The sequence below is a fragment of the Cupressus sempervirens genome, chromosome 9 (genome assembly GCF_028749045.1).
Source record: "Cupressus sempervirens isolate cs-2001-9-10 chromosome 9, ASM2874904v1, whole genome shotgun sequence".
Lineage (NCBI taxonomy): Eukaryota > Viridiplantae > Streptophyta > Pinopsida > Cupressales > Cupressaceae > Cupressus > Cupressus sempervirens.
The window spans coordinates 204,720,623-204,741,835 of NC_143126.1; the positions used below are offsets into that span (position 1 = coordinate 204,720,623).

General features: G+C 35.1%; 2 pseudogenes across 1 annotated transcript in view; one reads left to right on the plus strand and one right to left on the minus strand.

Annotated features, from left to right (window-relative positions):
- The first annotated feature begins 650 nt into the window (after positions 1-650).
- Positions 651-20,317, plus strand: LOC149538208 (cucumisin-like; annotated as a pseudogene).
- LOC149538209 (uncharacterized) overlaps positions 17,481-21,213 on the minus strand; it is a 111,131-nt pseudogene continuing 107,398 nt past the window's right edge. Inside the window, exon 3 of the transcript XR_016356010.1 lies at positions 17,481-18,136. The product of XR_016356010.1 is annotated as an uncharacterized LOC149538209 (transcript). The remainder of the gene's footprint in view (positions 18,137-21,213) is intronic.

Below are 21,213 nucleotides of genomic sequence, written 5' to 3' on the forward strand. Positions count from 1 at the left end.
GTTTGTGGTTTATCCTAACAATAAACATTGTATTTTGAGGATCACACTCCTAATACAATATTCCTTATTAATATAATATTGAAATAACATACTATACTTTCTCTTACCTTGTCATGTCAACTACTGTGACTAGTCCAAGTTTCCCAAAGATTCCTTAATGTTGATGTAGAGATGATGACTTGTCTTTCATTCCTTTAAGTACATGATGAAAGGAGGGTGGCATATAAAATGGACATGTGTCTATTTGTTGGTCCTTTTTGGTCAATTCTTGTCTGGTATCCAAGTGAGTGGATTGTTATCAGTCTTGTCTGGTGATATTTTCCTTTCTCTTGCCATGTCAATGGACTTTCTACCTTTTAACATGACTGGCCTTCTTCAATTTTGGTGTTGATATCCTTGTGTAAAAGGGGTGAGGTAAATTGATGTCATTAATGTCTTGTAATACAAAGGTAAACTCAAGCTTGCAACTCTCCTTGAGGGGATTGATGCCCCAAGTCATTAAATTAAATCAACTTCCCTTGCTTCATAGGTTTTTTGTCATAGTCTTGCAAGGCAGTCAATGGCATAAACCCTTAAATATCATGCTAAGGAAGAAATTAAGCTTGCAAAAATAAGTTAACTTTCACTATTTAACTCTTGACCTCTTGCAAATGGATCCACTTTTGGCTCCTTCTATTGTGGTTGATGGTCTTTCTTCTGGTGTTTCCAAGGAAGCTCCTTCTATGGTACCTTTGTGGGGTGCCACTGTTCCATCTCTGGTCTCTGTTGTCACATCCTCTTCCCTGGCTTCTAGAGTTTCAGGTTCTAGTTGTGATGGTGCAAATTTACTTTGGCAGAAGGCTGATAGTTTGGTGGAGGATGGATGGACTATAGTAAAAGGAAAAAAGGTAAAGTCATCCACTCCCTTTTTTGATATGGTACTGAGATCTCACAACAAGGGTTCAAAAGGGAAAGTCTGACTCTCCTGGCTTTTGGCCAGCTGTCCCCTGGCTCTTTTGGCCTTTTGTTATTGGCAATGTGTTTCTTTATGGGGTTTCAGGAGCCTGGTAAAACCTATTTTTGTGGTTGTTGTTGTCTTGTTTAATATGTTTCCACTTTGGTCACCTTTTGTTTGGTGACTTGTTTCACCATTGTTGACTCTTATTGGGTTTCAGGCTCCCTTCAAAACCTATTTGTGTGGGTAATTACTACTGTGTTATCTGTGATGCCACTCTGGTCACTATGTTCTATTTGGTGACCTGTTCTTCCTTACTTTTGTAGTTTTTTTTAGTTGAGCTTCATTGAAAATTCTTGAATTGTAAAGGGTTTCAGGGTCCCTTCAAATCCTATTTATCTTATCAAAAACTTTCACTATTTAACACTTTTAGCATAGGAATCAAGCTTTAGTGTGTGATGTTTAAGTCATCCGCTCAATGACATGTCATAATTTTAATGCTTCATGTCAAGTATGTGGGAATGTTGAGATATACTTATCTATCACCTATCTTAATCATTTTTTAATCCTTTTCAACTACCCTTTGAATACTGCTCAGAGAGTATGTTTTATTTCCATGAGATTAGGAAATAACCCCTCACATAAAATATTCTTGGAGCACAAGTTTGGTCTTCTTGATGGGCATCGGTATGTCCTCTCCATTTATGAAATTCAACTTTCCACTTCATGCTTAGGTGGCAAACCCATCACCTTCTTCCTTGGGTGATAATTCCTTAGTACTTACACTTGTCAGTGCTCAACCTATGTTCTTTGCTAAATTGAGGTTGCAGTGCTTTCATAGCAATTGGTGTACCACACACCAGCAATCTTTGTCAAAGTGGGGCCTCAAGAATATTTTAAGTAATTGATGTACAACATATGTGTAATGCCCTTGGCTAGATAGCTGAACATATGCACTAGATTTGATAGTTTTTATAATTTATTAACTAATTTTGAAGTCGGAGAACAATGATTTTGTGGTTTTAAAATTAATTAATAAATTATAAAAAATTGTCAAGTCTAGTGCAAATTTTTGGCTGGATAGACATCGCCATGTGTAACCACCTATATCTAATTTTTGGAAGGATAAGTCAAGCGTATGACGTCAAAGGATTCTATATTTGTATTTTGGAGTCGATCCTTAATTACGTGGCTATCTCTTGTTAAAGTGTTGATCAACTAAGTACTTATGTGTAGATAAATCATAGTATAAAATCTTCCACCTCATGTCAACGTACCGAATGTATTTTTTTTGACATTGGTATTGATAATAACATAGGCATCTCCTGAATATTCCTGTCCTCTCTTCATTCACATGTATGTATGTATCACGCATATATATATATATATATATATATATGTATATACATATATATATATATATATATATATATATATATATATATATATATATATATATATATATATATATATATATATATGTATATATATATATGTATATATATATATATATATGTATATATATATATATATATATATATATATGTATATACATATATATATATATATATATATACATACATATATATACATATATATACATATATACATATATATACATATATATACATATATACATATATATACATATATATATATATATATATATATATATATATATATATATATATATATATATATATATATATATATATATATATATATATATATATATATCATATGTATATGTATTAATATAGGTAATTTTAATTTAGTCTCAAAGTTTATCCAAGTGAAGCTACCAAACATCAACAAACTGCATACATTGTGATGTTCTTGCAAAGTTTGGAAATCATGTAGTTTGATTGATGTACTCATTCTCCTACATCTCTTTAAGTTCCTAATGCAATCTCTCCATCTTGACATTTGCACATCCCTTTGAATGGTAGATTTTCATTAATCTTAAGGTTTATAGCTTATCTCTCTCATTTCTAAAGATATTAGTTATACATCTATTTTAGATTTATAACATGAGTTATTATTTAGACAAAAAAATGATTATCAATCACTTTTCTTAGACAATAAATACATGAAGTCATTTTTCTAAGCAAGAAGAAGCATTCAAGAAAATTTGCATTCATGGGTTATAGCAATATCAAAATACCTTCCTCATAGGAGACAATTATATGACATTGTTGAATCTTAGCTCAGGTCATATGAAGCATAATGTTTATCATAAGTACATAATATGAAATCAATTAGAAAATAGTAGACTCCAATAACTTCAAAAGATTAACATGTTGAAATTAAAAAGTCCAAACATAACTACATCATTCAAAACATTTATGCATTTATAAAATTTCCTTGATTGATGACTCATTATTAAATACCATATTTTAAAGTATACAATTTTAAGATTTTAACTCTTTTTATATATTGTACTATATTTCATATATGAATTTTAAATTTAATTTTCTAAAACTTAATATTATGTCAATATCTAGCCTCTTATTTTATTTTTCAAAACTAACAATCACCCATTAAAAAGTTGAAATAAAACATTTAAATATTAACTTATGTTCTCTAAAACATCTTGTCCTTCAATTATTCCAAAACAAATTACAAACTAATGATTTAAATATTAGGTTTTATCATATCTATTCTTGGTTTGATATATGTTGTTGACTGGAATGATCTATCCAAATTGAGTAAGTGGTTTGGATGGTCTTTACATGGGAAGAAATATCTGATATGCCTATAATCAACTAAGGCATTCAAGTAGGAATTTGAATATTTTTTAATATTACCAATACCTTGATAGTCGAAGAAGCGATGAGAAGCGTTGGCTACCAGCTGGGCTAGGGCTCTTTCCCTAGCCTGTAATTGTTGTTTGATCTTTACTGATTTTTTTTCTGTTCTATTTGGATTGCCGGCTGCTGGACATAGTTTGCGTGGGTGTTTTTGGAAATCTTCTGCAGACAATTTTGGATTGGGGTTTTTATTGTTTGCATGGCAGGGCCTAGGATTTCTTCTGTGTTGGTGAGAACAGATGGTTCTTCTCCAGCTGTGCATGCAATGAGATCTGAATCGTTTTATTTAGGGGAGAGCTCCAAGTTGAAAAAAGTTAATGGTTGTTTTCCACATAGCCATGATCGCCCTATTCTAGTTATTCCTCCAGTGGCTGTAATGGAGGACATTGAATATTGGACCAAGCATGCTTTGATATGCAAATTTCTTAGAATCGAGATTTCCCTATCCGCTCTTGAGGCATGGATCTGTTGCTCATGGCAGGTGGAAGGCAATATGGAGACTATTTTGGCAGGGAATAGTTTTTTTTTGGTTGTATTCTCTTGCATGTTTGATCTTGATCGTGTTTTTGAAGGAGGCCCTTATTTCTACAACCATGTGGGGTTATTTGTCAAACCTTGGCATTCAGGATTTAATTCTGTTGAGGATCTCCCTTCAACAATGCCAGTTTGGGTTCGCTTGCCTCGCCTTCCCCTGGAATTTTGGTGTGAAGACATCTTCCAAAAAATTGTTGCTTTGTTGGGAAAGCCGACTGCGATCGCACATCAATCCCTTGATAAAAAGGTTATTTCTTATGCTAGAATTTGTGTTGAAATTAATTTGAATAACCCATTACCAGATTCTTTGGAAATTTGTCTTGGGGCTTCTTCTTGGGTGCAACAGTTAGATTATGAATCCCTCACTTTTCGCTATCAGATTTTTTATGAGTATGGTCATTTATAGTGTCAATGCCCTCGTAACTTGACTTCCAAAGGAGTGGATGGTTCTACAGCTGGCAATGTTGGTGGTTTGGCAGATACTATAGGGAAAGGATAATCTCAGATGGCTAATACTACCAAGGGGACAAATCCGCAAGATGCTACAAGTAAGGGTAAGGCTCAAATGTAGGATAAGGATGGATTTACCCCTGCTCGCCCACAAGCTAAGGGGTGTGGTCAGAAGAGGCCTTTGAAAGAAAGATTATCTGATTCGAGTTTTTATCGCTTTGAGGTGCTAGATAATATGGTTCTTGAGGAGGGTATTCCTCCTCCTACCTCTTCTAATCCAGTTTGCCCAGATGAGGGATTTGTTCCTAATGATGCTTGTGGGGCATCCCAAGTTGTAGTATATCAGAATTGTGAGGTCCATGTAGCTCCTGTGACAGAGGCTCTAGTGACACTTGCGGTGTTGGAGGATAATGATGTTGTTCTGGCTAACTTGGTTAAGGATTTGCTACCATCAGGTAAGGGCAAGGGATCTCCTCTCCCCTTGGGGTTGATGCCTAGACCCTTTAAGCAGGTTTCTTTTACTCCCCCTCGAAGGAGTGGGCGCAAAACAGACCAAGATAAGATTAAACTCACAAGAGATATATTGATTGAGTCTGGTTCAATGAAACCTTTGGATGCTCATTTTCCCAATTCTACCCAATGATGATTATTCTCTCATGGAATGTTAGGGGGTTGAATAGCATCCCTAGACAAAAGGCTATTCAAAACTTGGTGGTTGACCATAGTCCTGATGTTTTTTGTATCCAAGAGACTAAGCTTTCTGTGGAGTCTATGGTCCAACATGCCTCTAGTATTTGATCTCGTGGCCAATGCCAGTGTGTTGTGGCAATAGGCAGTGCTGGTGGTTTAGCTATATTTTGGGATCCACGGAAAATTTCTCCCCTTGGTTGGGTGTCTTCTTGCTCAGCTCTCTCTATGGTAGCTTCTACTCTAGACTCAGGAGAGGTAATCATGGTTACTAATGTGTATGCACCTGTTGATCTTGTGGGAAAGGAGGAACTTTGGAGCCATATTCAATATGTTAGAAATTGTCACCCTTATCATCCTTGGGTGTTAGCAGGGGACTTCAATTCAGTTTTAAGTATGGAGGAGAAGAAGCAAGGTGGTTTGGCTAGATTGGGGCCTTCTTCTGCTCTTCTTCGGCAACACATGTCTCTTTTGCATCTCTCTAATGTTAAGCCTTCTAATGGTCTCTATACTTGGAATAATCGAAGGACTAGAGTTGATGCTATCTCAGAACGTCTGGACAGATTTCTTGTTTCTTGCTTATGGGTTAGTGGCACCCTTATTCTCTCTTTGGAAATCCTTGATTGGAGGGGTTTTGATCATTGGCCAATCAAATTTTTTGCTATTGGGGCTTGTGTTCCAAAGCATCCTCCTTTTAAGTTCCAGTTGATGTGGCTTCGTGACTCTTCTCTTCGTGATTTTGTTTTATGTTGGTGGAAAGATGGTGCTCCTGCATATGGTACTGCAATGTTCTCATTTTCTAAAAGGCTTCAATATGTTAAAAGGCAGCTCAGGATATGGAATAGGCAATGTTTTGGGAACCTTTACTCTATGAAGAGGCTTTCTCAAGAAGATCTTGATGTCATCACAAGGGAGATTAGAGATCGGCGTTTCTCAAAGGATCTTGGAAGGGCTAAATCCCTTGCTTCTAGATCTCTAGAAGAATGGGAACTTTGAGAGGAAATTTTTGGGAAGCAAAAGGCTAGAGTTGATTGGCTCCAGGAAGGTGATCGAAACACTGCCTTTTTCCATAAAACAATGCAATCTTGTTGGAATCAGAGCAATATCTCTTCTTTGGTTAATTCTCAAGGTATCCAACTGAATTCCTTGCCAGCTTTGTTCCAAGAGGCTACTCGGTACTTTTCTACCCTCTTCTCTGAGGACTCTCCTCCTACTGATAATGAAGACAATATTATTTTTTCTTGTATTCCTTCCCTTATCACTCAGGAGATGAATGATTATCTCATGCGTCCAATATCTTTGTCTCCTGGTCCTAATGGCTTTCCAGTTCAGTTCTTTCAAGAATTTTGGGACATCATTAATCATGATTTGTTGGAGGTGGTTAAGGAATCCTATTCTAGCAAGCAGATGCTTTAGGCTTTGAATTCTACATTCTTGACTCTTATTCCTAAGAGAGAGGGTGCTAATCAATTGGAGTTTTTTAGACCAATTGCCTTATGTAATGTGGTTTACAAAGTTATTACCTAGTTGAGTGCTGAGAGAATTAAAAAGTGGCTTCCCATTATTATCTCAGAAGAACAAGGTGGTTTTGTTGCTAGAAGACAAATTTTGGATGGGGTGGTTATTGCTACTGAGGCTATTCACTCTATGGCAACTTCAAGGGAGAGAGCAATGTTTGTTAAGCTGGATATGGCTAAGGCCTACGATAGAGTTAAATAGAGTTTCCTAAGGAGTATTCTTCTTTCTTTTGGATTTAACTCTGACTGGGTGAGTTGGACTATGATTTGTGTTACTTCTGCCTCTTTTTCTATTCTTATTAATGGTCAACCTTCTCAGCTATTTGGTGCCTCTAGAGGCCTCCGCCAGGGTGACCCTCTCTCCCCATATCTATTCATCATCATGGTTGAAGGCTTGGGCAAATTCATTAAGTATCAGGTGTCCCAGAATTCGATTCAGGGGTGGCGGTGGGGTAATGGCTTACCTTCTCTTTCCCATCTTCAATTTGTTGATGATTCTGCTCTTGCGGGTCTTGCTAGGATCAAGGAAGCTGAAGCTTTTCGACATGCTTTGGACATTTATTTGGCAGCTTCAGGCCAAAAAGTTAATGAGCACAAATCTTCCATTTACTTTTTTAACACTCCTAATTCTATTCAGCACAGGATTGTTGGTATCCTGCAGTTTCAGATTAGGTCACTTCCTTTGACTTATCTTGGCATTCCTATTGTTGTTTCTAGGCAGCCATGTCTCTTCTGAAAAATTTTGATTACCAAGCTTTAGGATAAGGTAAATCATTGGACTCATAGATGGCTTTCTACTGCTACCCGGGTTACTCTTCTTCAATATGTTATCCAAGCTCTTCCTACTTATAGAAGCATGGTTCAGGCTGCTCCTGTTTACTTTCTCAAGGAGTTTGATGCTCTTTCTTAGCAATTCCTTTGGAGTGGTAATTTGCGTAGTACTAAATGGAGCTTGATTAGTTGGGCAACTGTTTATAGGCCTAAAAGGGAGGGTGGTCTTGGTCTTTGATCAGCTCTCTTGAGTAGTCAAGCATTGGCTGCTAAACTTTATTGTCGATGGTGCTCTGGACAACGTCAACTTTGGGCTCATATTATCACTCGTAAATATTTTCATGGTGTTGATCCTTGCTCTATTTCTGCACTTCCTCTTGAAGGTCGTGGCTCAATGGTCTAGCATACTTTGAAGATAGGTGCAGTGTTAGTCAAGAGGGGTCTGTTCTGGATATGTAAAGGAGGTTCTGAGGCTTTGTTTTGGTCTGATGCTTGGGATGGATTCCCTTCCATTTTATCCATGTACCCTCATCTTCAGTCTCTTTGTGACTCTTTTCATGCTACTGGATGGGATAAAGTGGCTCATTACAAGACTCCTTATCAATTGGGACCTGTTGTTGGTTACAGTTGGAAGCATTCTTCTGATTGGCCTCTTGGAGGTACAAAAGTGGATCGTTAAGAGCTTTCTCAAATTCTGACCTCTAGAGAGTGTTCCTCTTTGCTAGATCCAGATGTTTTGGCTTGGGGAGGTACCTTGTCTGATAAATATCATGTCTCTGCTGGGTATCAAGAGATAACTAGACAATTATTTGGGGGTGCTGAGGTCCCTTGGTGCAAGCAAGTTTGGAATAAAGTTTCTTGGTCCAAGTGCAATTTTTTCATGTGGCTAGTAGCTCACAACTGTTGTCTTACATTTTGGATAATCTTTGTAAATGTGGATTTCAGGGCCCCTCTTATTGTGTTTTGTGTGGTAATGGGGAGGAGTCTGTCTCCCATCTGTTCTTCCATTGCTCATATTCCCTTCAGCTATGGCACCTTTGGTGGAGTGCTTGGGGTTGCTCTTGTAGGCATGCTTCCTCTTTGCCTGAGTTCTGGGCCCGCTTGGGCAGTGCTCCCTCCAAGTCTTCTCCTCTCCATGTTGCTTGGATTGCTAGCCCATCATTCATGCTTTGGCATATCTGGTTGGAGAGGAATCGTCGAATATTCCAAGATGTTTGGCTTGGTGTTTTGCATCTTTGGTGGAAGATCTCACATTCTCTTCAGGAAACTATTCAAGTGAAGTGTGAGCTAGATGGGGGTATGGATCCGGTTGATCTTGCTATATGCAATCGTCTCAATTTTTATCTTCAGGATGGGGCTGCAGCGCAAAGGTTTCCTTCTATGTCCAGGCAACTTCAGCATCAAAGGAAAGGTTAGGTAAATCGGGATGGGCATTGGACTCTTCCTCCCTGTGGAGTTCTAAAAATTAACACTGATGGTTCTTCCCGAGGGAATCCAGGCCCTGCTGGTGTTGGGGGAGTGGCTCGTTGTAGTTCTGGTGATGTTAAATTCCTTTTCTCAGTTCATAAGGGTGATTACACTAACAATCTCATGGAAGCTCATGCTATTTTATATGTTGTGGAACAGTGTTGCTTGCGAGGATGGAGTAAGATTATCTGTGAGTCTGATTCCCAAGTGGTGGTGAACTTTCTTTCCTCGCAGGAGCTTGAGGATGTTAGTTGGCAGCTAGCCACTGTTGTTAATCAGATTATTCTTTTCTCTACCTCTTTTCAGTTCATTAGGTTCACTTATATTCCTCGTGAATGGAACAAAGTTGTTGATTGTTTAGCCAAATGGGCTTCTAGTCATGATCTGGGTTGGAATATTATGGATAGGGGGCAACTTTCCTTTGAGATGGTGCAAGAATTTGATGATCTTGTTGCTCAGGATTGAGCTCCTTGTTGAACTCTCCTTGTTGTATTCTTTTCTGTCTTAATAAATTTTTACCCCTCTTTTTCCAAAAAAAATGATTGAAATATTAACTTATGTTTTCTAATTCATTTGATATGACAAAAAGGAGATGACATAAAAGAACGAGGTTTTCTATCTTATATTCTTAGTATCATCAGCTTAACCTTTCCTATCAATGTTTACATGAATGGCTCGTTCGAGAACAAAAAACATTGACAAATCCGCCCCATCAAGCTAGATTCCATTTCCTACAATCATCAAATATATGGCATTAGTTTGACATAACTAATAAACATCTTTCTCAAAGATCTTTGGCATAAAACAGAAACAAGAATTATCTGAATGGCATCAATAGAGATGGAATGCCAAATATATTGATATGCCCAATGATAAACATATTCCCTTGTGGGATTAAATCATCTAGGCTGGCTATCAAACTGCTCATGTAAATGGAACTCATTTCATAATAGTTTTGTGTGAGAATTTTCTGTAATGATAAGAACTACAACTTCCATGGTCTCCCCAAGCATAAGTTATATCTTGTTCTTCATTCTCATAATGCTTCATGCCCAAATGTTTTGCATAGTTGCATCTTCTGATGGAGATACAAAGGTTAGTTCTAACTCTTTGTTTGACATCTTACACTATTAGAACGTTTTGATTAAGTTCAATCTAAAAAAAATAGCAACAAGTCATACCATAGCTCAAGAATAATATTACACTACTAGAATGTGTATAAACCTTATATGATGTTAAACTAGATTTTCACCATTCTGATTGTTCAATCTTTTGTGAAATTAGTTATACATTGTTTACATGGGCCATGCACCGTCACAAGATAATGGGCATTCTTACACAACAACTGCTACATTGCACCTTGATATACTTGAATCTGTTTGTGGAAGGTTACTATACTTTATCCATAATCTAAGATCATATTATATTTTATCAGACTGATCAAAATAAAATAAAGATATTTTATGTATCTAAATTTATTTTTAAAAAGATGTTATGTTGTTACTATAGTTGAATGGCAGCAAAAGAATCATTAAAATATAGTTATTGGAAGAGCTTTGGTGGATTTGTTGCCATGCTTTCTTCATCCCATGCCCAACAGATCTCAAGTAAACCAATTTTAACACTTTCTTCAAATGGCTAATCTTGTTGTTTTATTTTTGCTTTGATCATTATTGGAAGAGGTGTATAAAGAACATTACTATACATGTTTATGATTGTGTATATATGGATGGTGTGGTTTCTATGTTTGAAAGCAAGGAAGTTCAACTTTTAACAACACGATCATGGGATTTTATTGGCTTTCCTTCTTCTGCTCAAAACAATAATTTAGATTATCAAAGTGACATCATTGTTGGTGTCATTGACACAGGTAGAATTATCAAAACCGGAGTGTTTAATCCAAACCTCTAGTTGAGTATTGATAAAATTTTCAATATGTTAATTTTAATATTGTTTTGTTGTTAATTAATTATAATATTGTTTTGGTGTTGTAGGAATATGGCCAGAATCAAAAAGTTTCAATGACACTGGATTTGGTCCAGTGCCATCCAAATGGAAAGGTGGATGCCAGACAACAAAAGACTTTCCTGCCTGCAACAAGTTAGATCCATTCTTATTCATATTTTATTATAGATTGCATACCTTTGTTATCATTTTTTCTTTTTATTAATCATTTTACTTACATATGTGTTAAGTTTTTTTTTTGAAGTTGTGTTTTACCATCAAATTATTTTTAGAAATTCTTATTAGTTTAATTATAGATTTTTTTTTTTTTAAAATTGTTATATTAAATCTATAAAATTATAAATGATATATGATTAAGTTTTATTGATTATTTTTTAAGAAAAAATACTATTAAATTGAAATAATTAAAAGTCATCGTTATATTTTACAAAATAAAGTTAAAATTTATTTAAAATATAATTTATTTATATATATTAAATTTGTATAAACATATGTTGTGAATTGTTTTCCATATTATTTGGACACTAAGATTGGTTCCAACTTATTTCATTATTTAAATTCTATAACTACTGAAAGGGAGTCAAAGCGTGAAATAATGTTTCGAAATGTTAAATCTAACATGAGAGATGATGCTGAATTTTTTCCCAAACTCTTAAGCTATTACAAACTAGATAAACACATACAAAATTAGATCTAAACAAATAAACTCACAATACCAAATATATATGGGAAAACCCTTTCACGAAAGAATCCACCATTACAAAGTCAACCCAATTGTATTATCAACAACAAAACAACTACAATACAATTTCAGAGTCAATGCTCTCCAAGAGTAATCAGCTACACTATATAATCCAAAACAACCTGGTAGCATAATAAAGCTCTTCAAACACCTCTCCCTCACACACACACACACACACACACAACTCACTTTAAGAACACAGTGTATTTATAGAGTTTTCTTGCAAAAAGGAAACAGTTTCTAAAGTGTCTACATTCAATGTATTTACAATCTATTTTAGAAACTTCCTTTGTCTACAATTCTTGCATAAAAAATAAATTCAAAAGAATATGCCAAAAAAATAAACTTTTTAATTTTTGCTCCAGGTCTATACTTGTAGAACATTTAGTCTCATCTAGCATCTTTCCAAAAATGCATAAACAATTGACCAGTAAAATATCCTAAGGTTGAGTCACCTTATCCCAACAATCTATCACTTGACAAAGATCTTACTTGAGTCACTGAGTCACAACTTAGGCCCCAAAGCCCATAGAACCAACACACCATATGGATTTCTTGGTGCTTACTAGCTTTGTTAATGCATTTGTAACATTCTCCAAATTAGCAACCTTTTCCAATTTCACATCTTCGTCTTCCACCATATTACGAAAAAATATATATACAATTGCTTTGTATTGGCATGGAAAGTAGCATTCTTTGTTAGACAAATAGTAATCAAGCGATCACAATAGATAACTTAATTTGTTTTGTATCAAAATGAATATCGCAACACAATCTCTCAAACCAAATGGCCTCTTTAGAAGCATGATTAACACTCAAATAATCTATTTTCATAGTGGACAAAGAAGTTACAATTTGTTGCTTGCTCATCCAACTAATGCACAACCAAACATCATAAAAAATTATCCACTAGTGGATCTTCTTCTATTAATGTCACCTGCCCAATCTGAATCCACATATCCACAAATGCAAACTGAATGTTGAGATTCGATAGGATTATCATGAAAACACAAGGAATACTCAGATGTACCTCTTAAATACCTAAACACTCTCATAACTGCAATCTAATGCACCCTTCCAAGATTAGTCATATATTGACTAAGAACTCTCTCTACTTGGGTAATGTATGGCCTCATACAAACCATTGCATACATCAAGCTACACACAACATTCACGTAAGGTACTCTAGACATGTCCTCCATCTTAGTAGGAGATTTTGAACAATCCTCCGTAGAAAATTTCATTCCCTATAACATTGGAACAACTGGTTAACTGCCTAAAAGTTGTCATGTTGAGTTTCGTCAACACAGAGCTAACATACTTCCTCTCCCTCATTCAAAACTTATTGTTGTCGCTATCTCAAATGATCTCAATCCCAAGAATGTATATAGTTGCACCTAGATCTTTCATTTCAAATTGTGTTGTTAACTAAGACTTCAAATCTAAAATCATTATTTTACCATTCTCAAAACATATCATCTGCATATAGGACTAATAAGAATGTGACAATCTTTTGATTTACAATATACACAATGGTTTGATTTTGATCTCAAAAACTCCAAGGACAAAACATAGGTGTCAAGATTTTGATACCACATTCTAGGAAGTTGATTCAAACTATATAGAGATTCCTTCAACTTAAAAGCAAGGTTTTATTTACCATTCTCAATGAAATGCTCTAATTGTGACATAAATTTCCTCCTCCAAATCACCATGAAGGAACATTGTCTTCACATCTATTTGCTCAACTTCAAAATCATAAGTTGTTGCAGGTGATAACAAGAATCGGATGGATGTCATCTTGGCTACATGAGAGAATATTTCACCATAGTTAATTCCCTGCACCTATGAATACCCCTTTACAACCAACTATCCCTTATACTTCTCAACACTGCCATCTAGACCCAATTTCTTCTCAAACGTCCATTACATCCAATAGGCTTTTGTCCTTCAAGAAAAGGTACCGAATCCAGTGTAGCATTCTTTAAGGTTGTCTAATTGTGACATAAATTTCCTCCTCCAAATCACCATGAAGGAACGTTGTCTTCACATCTATTTGCTCAACTTCAAAATCATAAGTTGTTGCAAGTGATAACATGAATTGGATGGATGTCATCTTGGCTACATGAGAAAGTATTTCACCATAATTAATTCCCTACACCTGTGAATACCCCTTTACAACCAACTGTCCCATATACTTCTCAACACTGCCATCTAGACCCAATTTCTTCTCAAACGTCCATTACATCCAATAGGCTTTTGTCCTTCAAGAAAAGGTATCGAATCCCATGTAGCATTCTTTAAGGTTGTCATCTCTTCATTCATGGCTTCCATCTAGGAATCTACATCATTCATACTTGTTGCCTCTCTAATAGTATTAGGTCCATCTATGTTAGCAATCAAAGAAAATATGCAATTGAAATTCAACAAAGAATATCCAAACCTTTCAGGTAATAACCATATATATCAGGTCGCTTCCTATCACAAGTAGACCTCCTCAAAGTTTGAGGCTAAGGTTCTTGCTCTTCTCTGAAACTTTTAAAGCTACTTGAGCTCTTCTGATTGTCAAGTCTATTAGGAGCTCGTAACTCTTCATCCTTAGGGTTAGAAGAAATATGAACCACTTCCTTTTTCTATTTATCTTCTTTCTTTGGCTATAAATCAATCGTGGAAGGTTTCATCCCACAAAATTTCACACTTCTACTATAGGGACCTTCTCTGCACTTAGATCCCAAAGCTTATAACATTTCACACCAACACCATAGTCAATTAGGATACACATAACCGCCTTGTTCTCCAGTTTTGATCTTTTCTTACTTTGCACATGAGCATACGTCTAACAACAAAAGACTCTAAGATGTCCCGATGAGGGCTTATTGCTAGACCACACCTCCATGAGTGTCTTCTCAACAAGTGTTGAAGTAGGATTTCTATTAATTAAATAACATGCAGTAGCTATAGCTTCAACCCAAAACTTTTGTTGAAGCTCAGCACCACTCAGCATACTCCTATCGCTCTCCCATCAGTGTTATGTTTATCCTCTCTCTAAATCCTTTTTTCTGGTGGGGTTTATGGAGTTGTCCTATATCTCTCAATTCCATGATCCTTATAGAACCTATCAAATCTATTGAACAAAACTCATTGTCATTATCAATCCTCAAACACTTAATTTTTATACTAGTTTGATTTTCAACCGACTTAAGCTCCTTAAACTAACTAAAAACTACATATTTACTTCTCAGGAAGTACACAAATATCCTTCTACTATAATCATCTATAAATGAGACAAAGAACATAGATCTAGATATTGAAGGAATGTTAACTAGACCAAACACATCTTAACGAATATAGTCCAAAACCCCAAAAGACTTATGAGTACTGGAATAAAAAGAAACACGATGTTGTTTCCCATAAACAAAATGTTAACATAAGTCAAATTCCATATTACAATCATCAAGGCCTTCAACAAGGCTCTTATTTTTCTAGGCTCTAAGACCCTTTTCACTAATATGACCAAATCTTTGGTGTCATAACATTGTCTTATCAATTGAGAGCTTCATCTCCAAAGAATTTCCACCCTTAGGTACCCCCAAAAGCATGAACATTAGATGTAGAAACAATGGTCATCTTCTTTTGTTGATCTGATGGCGAGGATGAAGAATCCAAAGCCCTTTTCTTGGACTTCACAAAACCACTATTGTACTAAATCATGCATGCATCCAGCCTATACAAGGTGCTAATCCTAATGCCCTTAGCAAGCACCATAAAGCATATTTTCATCTTGCATCCACCACTCGAGAAAACAACCTCTACAGCCACATCACTAAGCTTGTTAATTGAAAGTAGGTTCTATGCCAAACTAGGGATATGCAGTACACTCTCAATCCCCTTCACTCGACCATCAAAGAATCTAGAATCTAGTCTTGACTCTACCATGGCCAACAATATTTAGGTGAGTTATCACCCAAATACACCTTCCCACGATTTAACTCTTTACACTTTGAAAACCAATCTCTTTGAGATGTCATCCAAAAAGACACATTTGAATCTATCAACCAAACATCTTCTAATGTGTGTGGCGCCAAGGCTATGACAAGATAATCTACATCATCTTGAGAAGTTTTTTCAAAATGGAAATCAGAGAAATACTTTTTGCCTTTATTTTTCTTCTCCTCTTTGCACTCTTTTTGGAGATAACCAAGTCTACCGTAATTCTAATATTTTGCCTTGTCATTTTACTAGGAGATTTAAAGTTCCCAAGAGACCTGGATTTACCCAATTTTTCATTCGTCTTGTGTTTCTCCATTGTTCTACCATGTGCATCTAAGGCCTCTTTATCCATCTTAGAATATTTTCTTTGCATCTCTTCAAATAATAACAAACCAACCACATCCTCCAATTTGAAAGTGGTTGTTCTGCTTTCAATGGCCATAACAAGGTAATCCCATGAGTTTGACAAAGAACATAAGAGAAGCATGCATTAATCTTAATCATAAATCTTAATTCCAACAAAATTCAACTAAGCAACTAGCATATTAAATGCATTTAAGTGATCGACAATAGACCCTCCTTCCTCCATCCTTAGATAATACAATTTTTCTCTTAGAAATAACTTACGTTCCGAGAATGCCCCCTGATAAATGCCACTAAGTTTCTTCTAAAGATCAGCTACAATCTTCTCTTTGTGGACACTCAGGAGCACTGAATCAGCCAAATAGAGTCTTAGCAAAGCCTTGGCTTTTCGATCCATCGTAATCCCAATCACCCCATGATATAGTTTGAGGTTTTGTTGAAGAAACTGCATCCCATATATCTCTATCTACAAGCATGTCGTCCGTTTTGAGTTTTCACAACTCAAAATTGGTGCCATTAAATTTTTAAATCTCTAGTCTATTGGATATGCTTTCTGTATCTAACCTACAATAAGATTGTGAAATATTTTCCTAGAAAACTCCCACTAAAACTAGATCAACACAAAAAACCCTTCTACCGAACAACAACAACAACAACAAAGCTGGTCAGGCTCTGATATCTATAGAAAGGAAGCCAAAGTGCAAAATAAAACTTCCAAATGTTAAATCTAACATGAGAGGTGATGCTGAAATTTCTTACAAACTTTATAAACACATACAAAATTAGATTTAAACAAATAAACTCACAACATCAAATATATTTGGAAAAACCCTTTTAGATAAAACCTAATTGTATTATCAACAACAAAATAGTTACAAACACAATTTTAGAGTCAATTCTCTCCAAGAGTAATCAGTTGAAATATCTAAATCTAGAATAATTCCATAGCATAACAACGCTCTTCAAACACTTCTCTCTACCAATTATCTTTAGCAACATAGTATTTATTGAATTTTCGTCCGAAAGGAAATAGTTTCAAAACTATCTACATTCAATGTATTTACAACTTATTTTATAAACTTCCTTACACACAACTTTTGCATAAAAAACAAATTCAGGATATTAGGCCAAAAAGAATTTCAGATTTTTGTTCCGAGTCTATCTTTGTAGAAGATTTGGTTTCATGTAACATCTTTACGTAAATGCATAAATAATTAACCAATAAAATATCCTAAGATTGAGTCACCTGATCCCAAAAAATACTTTATGAAATAATAATTAAAATGTATGTACTAAAAGCTTTGTGATGTCCAATGAGAGTATCATATTATGAATTGTGAATTTGATGATATATAATATTATTCTAAATTTAAGAACATTAAAGACCAATGGAAATGATTTATTTGTCCTCATCAAAGTTTTACACATATTACGAGGAACCTAGTGGGAGCAAGGTTTTTTCGTACTTTACCATTTCCAGCACCTTCATTTGATTTTATATCTCCAATAGATTTCTTTGGCCATGGAACACACACCTCCTCTACAGCTGCTGGAAATCACATTTAAAATGCTAGCCTTTATGGGATTGCTGAAGGAGAATCAAGAGGTGGAGTCCCTGGAGGAAGAATTGCTATGTATAAAGTTTGTTGGGTTAGTCTCATAAATCCTGCATGTTCAGATGCCGACATTCTTGCAGCATTTGACAATGCCATCTCTGATAATGTAGACATAATTTCTGTTTCACTTGGTGCAAATATAGCCCTTAACTACTTTGAGGATGTTATTGGGCATTTCATGCAATGAAGAAGGGAATTTTGGTATTAAATTCAGCTGGAAATTCTGGATGGAAATTCTGGACCTGATAAGGCATCAGTTGTCAATTGTTCTCCATGGTCTCTAACTGTAGCTGCAAGTACCATAGATCGTAAAATGGAATCAGAACTTCTGTTAGGAAACAACATATCTATACAAGTAATTATCAAAGATCCAACACTTTTTACAACTTTTTCTACAATAGAATATAAATACTTTCATATTAATTTATGATTTGTGGACTCTTTAGGGACTTTCTATAAACACATATACAATGGAGAAACCATGGTATCCTTTAGTATATGGAGGAGACGTTGCTAATATTTCTGGAGGCTTTAATTCAAGCTTCTCAAGGTAAAAATATATATTTAGGACTTGGAAATTTAAAAAATTATCTATTATAACTTGAAAAATTAATATTTATTTTCAGATGCTCTGATAAAATAATTACAAATATTTATTATTCATACGTTTTTGCAGTATTTGTGAAGCTGGTTCTCTAGATAGCACAAAAGTGAAATGAAAGATAGTGCTTTGCTATTACTATTTAGATATTCCAGATTATTCTGTTTATTCTGCTGGTGGTGAAGGTGTCATCTTAATGCTAGATTCATTGAATGACACAGCATTTGCATGGTTTAATCCTGCAACAGTTATATCAAGTAAACAAGGAGAACTTGTATTTTCTTACATCAACTCTGCTGGGTAATTTACTCGTAGATATTTGAATGGTAAGTTATAAATATATTAACGGTAATCACAAATAATGATCCACTATTATTGATTGCATTTCATTAGCTCTCCGGTTGCAAAAATTCAAAGAACTACAACTCCTAAAGTAGCAGCACCCATTGTGGCTTCCTTCTCATCTCGGGGTTACAATCCAATTAGTTTGGATATTCTGAAGGTATTATAGATTTTATTAAAAATGATATAAATATATAATTTGTTGTAAAGTGTGAATATGAAATCATTGGAAATAGCAAGATATAATGTATAAATGTGTGGTCAGCCTGATATTACAGCACCAGGCATAGACATTCTAGCATCTTGGTCCAACAATGCACCACTTCCTTATTATACAGAAGAGACTAGGCATCCTGACTTTAATATAGTATCAGGAACTTCCATTCATGTCCACATGCTGCAGGAGCTGCAGGATTTATAAAGTCCTATCATAATGATTAGTCTCCCGCTGCTGTTAAATCTGCTCTAATGACTACAGATATTTTATTCGTCATCTGTAACATTTAACATTCTTTATTGTATATACACTCCTAAATATTACTATAGATTTTCAATTCCACATAAATTCTTATATTTCAAAAGTCTATTTGTAATTTGACAATGGGAATCTAGTTTTTGCAACAATATTTATTAGTATTTTTTTTGTTTTTAGATTCTCTTGAGCAAGATTTAATTTACATCAGAATTGACTATGATAATTGTTTTGTTTTTGCTAATAGCTTTTTCATCTTGATGATAGATCATTAAGTTTGATGTAAAAAATTGATGGAAACTAAATCTTATATAATAAAACTCAAACATTAAACAACAATCTTCATGAACTGTAGAGATCTAATCTCTCGTATCCATTATTTTAGATATTTGATGATTTAACTTATGACGTAGCATTTGTAATGGATCCAACACTTGTTGGAAATGGAGATGCCGAATTTGGGTATGGGGCTGGGCAGATAAATCCAGTTATGGCCATTGATCCAGGGATTGTGTATGATGCAAATATAGATGATTACATCAGTTTGCTTTGTAAAGAAGGTTACAATGACACCACATTGCGTCTGGTAACAGGAAACACTAGTAGTTGTGACTTTATAGAACCATCTAAAAATGGAGGAAGAGAACTAAGCTACCCTACAATAATGGCTTTTATTGCTCCAGATAAAGAATTTGAAGCTATATTCCCCAGAACTGTTACCAATGTAGGAGTTGCAGGGAGTACATACAAGGCCATTATAAATGCACCGTCTGGAATCAATGTGGCAGTGGAACCAAAGACACTATCGTTTTCATCTTTAAACCAGAAGTTGTCATTTAATGTTACAATCAAAGGAGGATCCATGGATTCTAACATGTTTCAGGTGCCTTAACATGGAGCTTTGCTAAATGTGCTGTTAGAAGTCCAATTACTATATGTGCTATTTAAGTATAGCACTTTATTTGACTGGATATTCTTCCCACTAAATATGCTCCCTTCAATCTTGAATAATAAAAGAACTTGTGGTGGAAATTTGGCGACAATGTAAGAAGTGATTTAATTTTCATAATCTCTGTTAAATGATACAGTAATATACTGTGGCAGGATAAAAGAGCCATTGTAATATTTTTTGTTCTATCAGGCTGATAATTCTAATTTCTAACATTGTGAGAAGAATATCAAATTATGATTTTGGAGCTTATGATACGCCCTTAATTTTTTTTCTTTCTATGGCCTGGAAACCTCTGTTGTTGAGTTTAAATTTTTTTTTAAAGAAACATATGTATATTACGGATTTGAAACTTGAAAGTTCTTCTGTTATTAAAATGATTTAATTAGATAAAGATTAAACCAGTTTGTAAAAGTACAGAAAATTCACTCTCAAAACCTGATGAAGTTTTCATAATCTTATCTATCTGTACCTAAAGCTGGACTATGGATTCAGTTTTCAAATCAAAAAGCAAAAGAATAGAAATTAGTCTCCCCTGGTTTAACATCTGATTCTGTTTCATTGCGACTACCTCCTCCTTGCACGTCCTCTTACTCTCTTACTGCCCTCACCAGCATTTATGATATTATCTGCCCTCCTCAGCATGTGGACCATTGACAAACTCCTTCTGACCTATATTAGTGCATGTTCTTCCAGTGTCCTCATCACCACCTGATTTGAATTCCAGTCTAGGACATGGTTCTATATTCTGTTGTGGAGGACCTTGAGAATACACTTCCATATTTTTCATTCTCCTCTCACCTTCATCCTCAGTTACCCAATTTTGGATTCTAAGAAAGTCTGTTACTCAAGTGGGACCTTCATTGTGACGAAGTTTATAGAATTTCATAAAAAAAACAATCCTCCCTCTAATATTCCATCTCCTATATCTGAAAGCCCTTGGCTCTTCAATTTCTAAAATTGGCATCCTCTTGGAGGACGCCCATTGATAATAGCCTCCCCT